This window comes from Fukomys damarensis, unplaced genomic scaffold (assembly GCF_012274545.1).
Source record: "Fukomys damarensis isolate Sample0158 unplaced genomic scaffold, DMR_v1.0_HiC HiC_scaffold_2, whole genome shotgun sequence".
Classification (NCBI taxonomy): Eukaryota; Metazoa; Chordata; class Mammalia; order Rodentia; family Bathyergidae; genus Fukomys; species Fukomys damarensis.
Genome location: NW_022900914.1, coordinates 86,028 through 95,410, shown reverse-complemented (window position 1 = coordinate 95,410; position 9,383 = coordinate 86,028). Strand labels below are relative to the sequence as shown.

General features: G+C 38.8%; 1 pseudogene; it reads right to left on the bottom strand.

Moving 5' to 3' along the window:
- Positions 1-205: 205 nt before the first annotated feature.
- Positions 206-767, bottom strand: LOC104850479 (annotated as a pseudogene).
- Between the last annotated feature and the right edge of the window lie 8,616 nt (positions 768-9,383).

Here is a 9,383-nt window from a genome sequence, read left to right as displayed (position 1 = left end):
CTTGAGGACAATGGTCAAAACTGTAGTTACTGAATCCAAATATACTCAAAGACATCAATGGACAATCACTGCTCATTTCTGAATAAGGGCTGCAATGCACTGTAGTTTCACAACACACATCCTGCCACCTCTGCAATGTGGTAGATGAAGTCTCTCTCACCCATGATACTGGGCAAGTCCTGTCAGGGACAGCCAAATTTGGATGCTATTGTATGTTACAGGCAGAACAGCATGGATCATCTTTCTGTGTCTGCATAGCATCTGAGCAGCATAGTTCATCTTCCTCACGATTTCTACAAAGAGTTCGTCCACCATTGTTTTACTCTTAGCAGAAGACTCCATAAAGGGACACTCCCGCTCTTTGGCAAGGGCTCGGCCTTCATTGGAGGATACTTCTCTTTCACTCTTCAGGTCCACTTTGTTCCCAACCAAGATGACTGATGCTTTCTCATACCTCTTCACGTGGATGATCCGGTTCCGCATGGGCTTGATGTCCTGGAAGTTCTGCTGATTGACTAGGCTGTAGACAAGGATGAAGCCCTGGCCGTTCGTAATGTACAGGTCGGGCATGAACGCGAACTGCTCGGTGCCCGCCATGTCCAGGATCTCCAGCACCGACGACGACAAGTCCACTTTGATCTCTTTGCGGTAGAAGTCTTCGGTGGTGGCGTTGTATTTCTCGATGGAGGTGCCGGTCACGAACTGTGTGGTCAGGGCGAATTTGCTCACCCGCCCAAGCCCAGCACCAGCACTTTGTATTCGCGCATTGTCCCTCCGTGGGCGCCGCTGACACATGCTGGGACCTGCCCTGAGCCACCCTGCTCATGGCCCCAAGACCCCACCCCCGTGGGAGGACGAAGCAGCCCTGGGAGGGGCAGAGCTGGGGGCAATGCGGAGATGCACTGCCTTCTGAATGCTATGAAGCGAGAAGGTTTACTCCAACATGCCCTTTGGGCGTGATGCTTCTGCTTTGGAGATAGTTGAGCACAGACCGAAAACCCTGAAATCGTGAGCAAAATAAGCCTGTCATTATTTAGATTTCAAATGTTGGGTATTTTGTCCCAGGAATAGGAAATCTAGCCAATACATGCAGAAGTTATTAGTTGGGTGTCAAGGATATCTGTAAAGCTCTTTACTCTTGGTTATTGTTAGCAATCTACTACACCTAGCACGATGCCCTGCGTGTAATGGATTCTTGGTAGGATTTTGCAATAGTTACAACTTTGAGCAAAGCACAATTACCCTTCAACATATACTTGTTTTGAGTTGTCCCTGAAGTTCACTCCAAGCATAATAGTCCTCATTGGGTCTGTTAATTTCCTCTCATCTTCTCTTAAGGTAGTTCAGCACAGTGGTTTAGAATATAGACTCTGTCATCACTCTGCCTGTATTTGATTCCTGGTATTTGTTACTTATATCTTGTATAACTTGGGCAGGTTTCTTAATCTCTCTTCATCTCATTTTTCTATAGCTATAAAATGAAGGTCATAATAATCCTGACTTCTCTGAGAGAAACAAATGGATATCTGTGTGAAGCACATAAAAGAGTAGCGAGTGTTTAATAAATGTTCCTGATTATTGCAATAGATCTTTTTCATTTTATAGCCAGAGACATAATCTCTGTGACTTCAACAAAGGAGCATCAGAAAGGGGATGAACATGTGCATCTCTCCCACACTCTAATTAAAAAGATGCTAGATTGATCTGAGATTGCCTCTCATTTACTGTGTTGTAGAAAATTTTGGTTACTGAAACCACTCAGGTTCTTATGGAGGACAAACCATGGTCGCTCATGGTAAACCACCATGTGCTTACACATGATGAGCATTTCACAGTAAAGAGTCAAACGAGCACATCCCCCATTATGCAGTAGGTAGCTGGGTTAATAGAGGCTCATTATTCATTAATTTCCTCATTAACCAATGTTTATTGAACACTAAACTTTCTAGGCACTGAGTATGTAATGGCCAACCTTGAGAAGCCATATCTGAGCAGGAGAGGAGCCAGTGGGATTGGACAGGGTCTCACTGATTCCTAGTTCATCTAATGACAGTGAGTCAGTGATGGGGTTATAAGAAATACAGCTCTCAAATAAACTACATACTGATTCATAAGCTAATTCTAGGCAGCTGAGTTGCTGTTTCACCAGGGTCAGGGGAGATTTCATTGATAATGTTCCTTAAGACTTTCTTCCATTATACAGACTACTTTGTCTTCTGTTTACTAAAGATAGGACATATACCAAGAGAGGAAACAAGGTTTAAGTGTAGCTCAAAATAGAAATGGAGATCTGTATCTGGCTGCAGGCCATGCTCATTGGTCCTTCTTTGACACCACTTCCATAGGCTGGACTTCTTACCTGATGGTGTGGATTCAAGGTCACTGCTTTTACTTTCATCACTTGCTTACTCTGGGAATGTGCAGTAAGAAATTTGCACATACAATCTTCTTCCACCCCACCCTACCATACTTTGGTGTCCTGTAAATTAGTGCTTTTGATTCCTTCCTATTTTTATTTATAATTTATTTTGAAGTATACACTTTTTTAAGCATATAAAAAGCTTGCAATTCCACAACCCTCAATTTCTTGTGATAGTTAATCTTGACTATCAGTTTGATTGGGTTGAGAGATGCCTTGGAAATTAGTAAAGCTTATTTCTGGGTGCATCTGGGTGAGTTAAGAGGGTGTGACCTTAGGAGTTGTAATGGGTCTCTGGCCTTTTCTGCTCATGTTCTTCCCCTACTCTTTTCTTTCTGGATGCTATGAGTTGAGCAGCTTTCCTCTGACTGCTCTTTGATCACAATAACCCTTGTCTAGGTGGTACCAACCATGGAACTAAAATTTCTAAAAACACGAGCCAAAATAAACATTTTTCCATCAACCTGACTGGATTAAAAGACTCCAGGAGTAACTGGATCCCACTGACATTCATAGCTGAATGCTGCCAGGTAGTGGGGTCCAGTGGAAGAATTGGGTCAGTGGGAGCTACCTTTGCCAGCATATTTACCCCTGGGGCTCTTCCTCTGTGCTTCTTTTCTGCCTACCATGAAGTGAGCAGTATTGCTGCACCACACCCTTTGACCACAGTGTTTCTGTGTTGGAGTCAGTGACCTTGGACTAAAACCTTTGAAACCATGAACTAAATTAAATCTTTCCTCCTGGGAAAGCTGACCAATACAGTTGTGTCTGTTGAATATTTTTTCCCAGCCATGAAAACTAATGAATACATTTCCTGTCTAATAAACCATTCACACTTGCTATTTTATTTGTCCTTACAACCTAGAAACCAGGTGGGATTTACATGCTTGACCATGGATTACTTTTGTGTTCCACCACTGGGCTAAGTAGAAACATTATTGTACTGTCTCACATCACTTAGAAGCTCCCAGAAGGTTGGATAGTCACTGTATCTTCTATTTTCTACTCTACTTACTACTGTTCTAAGTGCTTGTTAGGATTTTATTGAAAAGAAGAGAGATGAATTCACGTCCTTATTTTACCCATTGTTTATGTACTAGTAAGAATATATCACACTGAAGAGAGCTAGTCAGTCCTATAAAATATTTCTGTGACTGCCTACTTATGTGCAATGGTAGAAATGGTAGTGTTGTAGAATTCAAGAGATGGGAGAGACTACTGGGAAACAGAAAGTTTTTATTTTACTGCAGGATTTTTAGGTGTGCACCAGCTCAACAGACTTGCATCCAAAGGTTGAGCTATGAGCTAAGAAATACTCCATTTGTTTGACAATTTTTAGAAGGGGTTGATGCTAAATGCGACAAAAGATGTTATTTACTCAGTGACAGTTTAACAGCTTAGCCTTGAAAGAAAACAGATACAAGGAATTCTAGAGTGTCATAGGATCTCATTTACAGGAACACAATTGCCAACTTCATCTGCACTTCTTGAGAACAAAACAGCTCCCAAAGTGTGTCACAGGACCCCATTTGCTGGAATATAACTGTTTACCTTATCAGTACCAAAGCAGAGGTCAGCACAGAAGGAATCCAGATTTCTGAGAAACTAGGACATCCCAGGACTCTGCAAGAATCTTGTTATTTATCTTACCTGTAGAAGAGCAGAGGTCAACAATTATGTGGTGGAGGAATCAGAGAGGGGAAAAACAGTTTGAAGCTGGGAGAAAATGTTTAAGGCCAGGAAAAAAGTGATTTTTCTCTCAGTTGTGCTTTAGTAGAGCTTTTAGTTCTTCTGCTGCCCAAAGAGCATTTATCAACCAGAGTTTCTCTGCTTAATCTCTCCCAATTCTTCATTGTTCCCTGACATTAATTTTCTGTATATAGGAGGGAATCAGTTGATACTGGTAATTTCTTCTCTACATCCTATAATACAGAAGCTTTCTATAGGCATATTATTATCTCCATTTGAATTTAGGCAATTTTCTTCCCTCTTTCAACATTTCTCAACTTAATCACCATCTACCATCTAGCTACTATTATATGTTTTCTCCTCACAAAGCTAGTCTTCTCATAGGAACTACACTGAACTCTTCAGCGTCTGTCTGTTTAGATCTCTACAGACTGTACTTGCTCCCTGGCATTCCGGGTTAAGTTGCTGGCCTGAGGTCACCACTGACTTCTGTGTTGGGGAACATGGTGAATGCTTTCCAGAAGTCCTAACGTGATCTGACCCCTTTAAGCACCAAAATGGATTGTGCCTCCTTTGGAAGGAACTTCTCTACAGTTCATGTGTCTTGAGGTTCTCACAGTACTGTGTATATATTGAAGACAGATGGTTTTTGAATGGCAAGATTGTGTAGGTCCTATTCTTAGAACCATGAACTTCACCTTGATCTTTGATCATGAGGTGAAAATGGATGTACTTAAAACAAGTTTAAAAGGAAATATTAACTGGGAAATATTATACAGCCAAAAGTTCTTTGGTTGCTTTTGCTTAAGAAGTGGATTACTTATATGTTGGAAAAGAGAAATTTCCATGGCTTTTTTTTTGGTACTGGGCCTCAAACTCCAGACCTTGTGCTTGCAAGGCAGGCAGTGGCACCACTAAGCTAAATCCCCAGCCCCCATGGCCTTTCTTTTAAAAACAGTGTAGTCTAATTAATCACCAAATGGCAGGCTTCTGATTGTCATACCCTTTACATTTTTCTTTTTATGTTTTAGCTCAAATATTCATAAGCCTAATTAAGATGACTGTAGGAACCAACCTATGAGCTCCAACCTGACCAAGGGGTGAAATGAATGAAAAACAAAGAAACACAGAAACAGGTTAAAATCTGGAGGACCAGGGGGCTCATGTCTTCCTTCTACATAGAGCCCCAAGTGACTCTCACACCTTGGCTTCATTCACTCAGACACAGGCACAAACAATTAGAGTTGCATAGCATTCGTCTGTCTCCCATCTTCCGTGGTACTTGTCCAGGTAAACATTTAGCCTCAAGCGTTTTTACTTTTTCCTGCAGTTATTAGCCTGCTTGCATGCTCTCTTGCTTCTCAGGGCTCATGGAGGAGGCCCAATCATTCTTCATTCTTCCCAATTTGCTGTCCACGGACGACTTAATGTTGAATGAGAACTGTCACTACATGGTCCCAGATTGTCAAAAGAAAAAGATTTAGGTCAGAAAATAACTTAAACTTTGGAGTATCAAAATTTCTTTATGTGGGAGACTTGCAAAGAACCATGGAATTGTAAACTCCTCGTAGTATAAATTCAAAGGGCAGATCATAAAATGTGCACAACAATGAGGAAAAACGCATGAAAAAGAACTCATATTTTTCACCTTGGAAATAAGAAGGTTGAAGTATGGCTTTATAAAGTAACTGTCCACAGCCAGTTGGAACTTGAATGGCAGAGTTTAGTCTCAAAGTTGTTTGCTTTGAAAGGAGATTGAACCTTGAGATTAGCCAGATGTTCAGCTTTGTGCTTTGGCAGCATGTGTAATATTGAAAAGATTTGTTGTGTACAGGAACATCTCATCTCAGCATGGAAGGCATTTATAATCTCATTGGACTATGCATTCATGTAACAAAAAGAAGTAAGAGGGTGAAGATTTCTCTTTTTATATCCATCCTTCATTAAACTGAGCACTGATGATCTTAGACTCAGAGCAATAGTCATTGCCCTGTAGAAACCAGTTTACTGGCTGCCAATGGTTGCCTTTGGGATGCCCTTTTTAAAAAGGACATTTTCATTATATAGACAGAGAGATAAATAATAGATAGCTTCTGAATGTTAGAAAGCTATATTTAGTTTATGTCTTTGTGCCAGAAGTACTGTGGCTGGATTCAGTAGCAAAGATAACTTTTTAATAGGCCATTCCTCTCACTTCAGTTTATATTCCTTTCCCTCCTGCCTCTGTCTCCTGGTTGCTCCAGTCTTTCCCTCATTAGCAGGAGTGCTTACCTTGAACTCATTATGTAGTGCAGGCTGGCCTTGAACTCACAGCAATCCTCCTGCCTCAGCCTCCTGAGTGCTGGAAGTGCAGCACTATGCTGGGCTTTTCTTTGCCTTTGAAGCATAGTAAGTGATTTCTTTTCCAGATATCAGGGTCTCAATCTACCCAAATTTTCTGCCTTCTTCATTTTACAAAGGAAGTAATGGTCTTGGAGTCTTGTGTGTTCATCCACCTGAGCTACCCTGCTAGACATTAAAGAAATGTTTAAATGTTCAACAGAAGATAACTTTTCATTTTCTGATATCCTCTTCGATGTACTTTTTCAGAGTACTATAGTTTTCATTGTAGTAGTCTTTCACTTCCTTGGTTAGGATGATTCCTATGTTATTTATTTCTTGTTAATGCTAGTGTGAATTCATTGTTTTCCTAATTTCTTTCTCAGTGAATTCATTATTAGTGCACAGGAACACTCAGTTATTTTGTGTTGATTTTGCATTCTATACCCTCGCTGAATTTGATTATTAATTCTGTGAGTCTTTAAGAGTGTAATTTTTTTGGTCTTCTATGTTATCATGTCATCTGCAAATAATGAAAATTTGATGTTATTATTACATAGTCCTTATACTTTCTTATTGCCTGATGGTTTTTTGTTTTGTTTTGTTTTGTTTTTGTTTTTTTGTTTTTTGTTATCGGGGATTGAACTTGGGTCCTTGCACTTGCAAGGCAGGCCAACGAACTGCTGAGCTAAATCCCCAGCCCTGCCTGATTGTTTTGATGACTGTTTTGTGAGCTATATTGAACAGGAACAGTGGTATTGGATAATCTTTTGTTCCTGCTTCTAGAGGCAAAGTTTTCAGCTTTTGTTTCCTTAATGTTTTGTTGGAAATAGGGCTGTCATAAATGGCTTTTATAGAATTGAGATAAGGTCCTTCTATACCAATTTTCTTCAGGGGTTTTAAGCTTTCAAGTGCATCAGTTGAGATGATTATGTGACTATCTTTGATTCTTTTTATGTGATGCAATACAATTATTGATTTGCATACGTTGCGCTACCGTTGCATCCCTTGAATGAAGCCTACTTGGTCATGATGTATGATCTTTTTGATGATTCATTTGATTTGTTTGCTAGTATCTTGTTGAAGAATTTTGCATACATATTCAGTGAAGTGATTGGCCTATAGTTCTCTTGACTAAGTTTTATTTTGGGGCTTTGGAATTAGTGTGATATGAAGTTGCAAGAATGACTTTGGGAGTATTCTTTCTTAATTTTGTTAAAGAGTTTGAGGAGTATTGGTATTAGATCTTTAACAAAGTTCTTATAGAATTTGTCAGTGAAGCCATCAGCTCCTGGCATTTCTTGGTAGTTTTTTTTTTTTCCTACTTCCTCAATCATCTTGCCTGTTATTAGAATTTTCAGGATATCTTTTGGTTCAGTTTTGATGGCTCATATGTATCTAGAAATTTATTAGAATACTAACAGTTTACCCTGCCATTTTGGCATTGTTTACTTCATTTTCTATCTCTCTCCTGGATATCTTTGAAAACTTTGCTGCTGCTCGTTGGTGGTCATAAATTACTTAAGGTCATCTTTGTATGAAAATACCTAATTTCTCCATCAATTTTGAAAGATAGTTTTGCCAGGTCTATAGGTGAGTTGGAAGTTGTTTTCTTTTAGGACTTGAAAGGCTTCACTTTTCTGACCCTGAAGGTTTGTGTTGAGATGTCTGCTATATTCATAATCAGTTTACATTTATAAATGATTCATTGCTTTTCCCTAATATCTTTTAAGATTCTATCTTGTTTTGAATTTCTGGGGTATATCATGGGGAGAGTCTTTTCTGATCTTAGCTATTTGATGTTCTATAGGCCTCACTTATTTGTATGTTTAATTCTTCCCTTATACTTGGAAAATTTTGGTATTATATCTAAATAGATTTTTTAATGTCATTTGTGGTGTATTTTAACTTTTCACTAATTCCAATTAATCTTAGTCTTCTTCTCACTGTCTAGCAGATGTTAGCTGAATTTTGCATGTTCTCTGGTTTTTAAGGCATATCTGAATAATTGGCCTCTAATAGCAACCTTCCCTGTCCTCACATAAGTTGGTTCTGCTGCCCATACTTTCTATAGAATTTTTAGTCTTCCGGATTTCTGTCTGGAACCTTTTTATGGACTCTAATTCTTTGATAAACTAATCATTCATGTGTTGTATCATTTTGTGTAGTTCAGTTAGCTATATTTTTAGTTAGCTTTTTATTAATGCCTTATGTAAACTCCGATTGTTTTCCTCATTACATTCATTATCTGTTTCGTTGTATCTTCTCTGAACTCACTGAGCACTGCAGTAATCTCTTTTTAAATATGATTTTAAAAATTCATCTGTGTGTCTTTTTATTTCTTCCCTTTTGTTGCTTCATGGATCAGCTTTTGGGAGAGTTGAGAGATTTTGGAGGCATTTTGTTGTCCCATCTTATATTTCTAATGCTTTTTGTTTGATTGCTTTGTTTTGTGCTTAGGTTTTCATGTACTTATAGAAGAAATACTTTGTTATTATGGAGATCTATTTAGTTAGTGCCTGCTGTTCAGTATGATACACTCTGGTCATGGCTAACTCTAGGCCTCTGCCTCTGTCCCAAGCTCCAACCACCTTTATTAATTTTATGAGAAGTGGATGTAGTGTTATTGGCCTATTACTCATTTCTCTGGAATTGGACCATAGCATTGCTAATGGCACAAAGGTAATCTGGATCTTTTCAAACATAGAAAACCTATCATAGCAACAGATATACTACCTTGGCAATAGAAAATAAGTTAGCAACAATAATAATGCCAAAAACAAACTGGATTTTAACGTATGGTAACAGCCATGAATGTTTCACCCTTTTTCCTAGAAAAAAAGAACTATAATCATAATATAAACACTAAAAGAAACTAAATGCTGATGTACAATAAATTTCTACTAAATGCAATAACTGTACCTCCATTAACAATAGAAAAGAATTCAACAATAAT